Raw genomic sequence first — 517 nt, forward strand, 5'->3', positions numbered from 1 at the left:
GCCGGAATTTGAGAGAGAGAGGAGTTTTCCGGCGGAGAGAGAGAGGTGGCCTGGTGGAGAGAAGGCTGAGCGCCGGTGGAGCAAAGGCTGAGCACCGGAGGAGCTGGCCGGAAAGGGGAACGCCGGCGGAGAGAACTAAAAGATTATTATTATTATTTTTTGAGTTTAAGCTTTAGAATTTGATTCTCCCTTGTGTTTGCAGATGCATGATAAGGCTGTGAAACTATATGCTGAACTAGCAGAAACCGCTGTGAATAGCTTCCTGATCTCAAAGGACTCTCCCGTGGTGGAACCAACTAGGATCCACAGCGGGACTGAAGAAAACAAAGGCGCTCTAAGGAAATCACGAGGGGAGGAGGATGAGGATTTTCAGATATTGGAGTATCAAGCGCAGAAAGGCAATGCTGCGGCTATGTACAAGATTGGACTGTTCTACTACTTTGGTCTGCGAGGGTTAAGGCGTTGCACTGGTTTTCGAAGGCGGTGGAGAAAGGAGAGCCGAGGTCTATGGAGCTAA

The sequence above is a fragment of the Brassica oleracea genome, unplaced genomic scaffold (genome assembly GCF_000695525.1).
Source record: "Brassica oleracea var. oleracea cultivar TO1000 unplaced genomic scaffold, BOL UnpScaffold01744, whole genome shotgun sequence".
Classification (NCBI taxonomy): Eukaryota; Viridiplantae; Streptophyta; class Magnoliopsida; order Brassicales; family Brassicaceae; genus Brassica; species Brassica oleracea.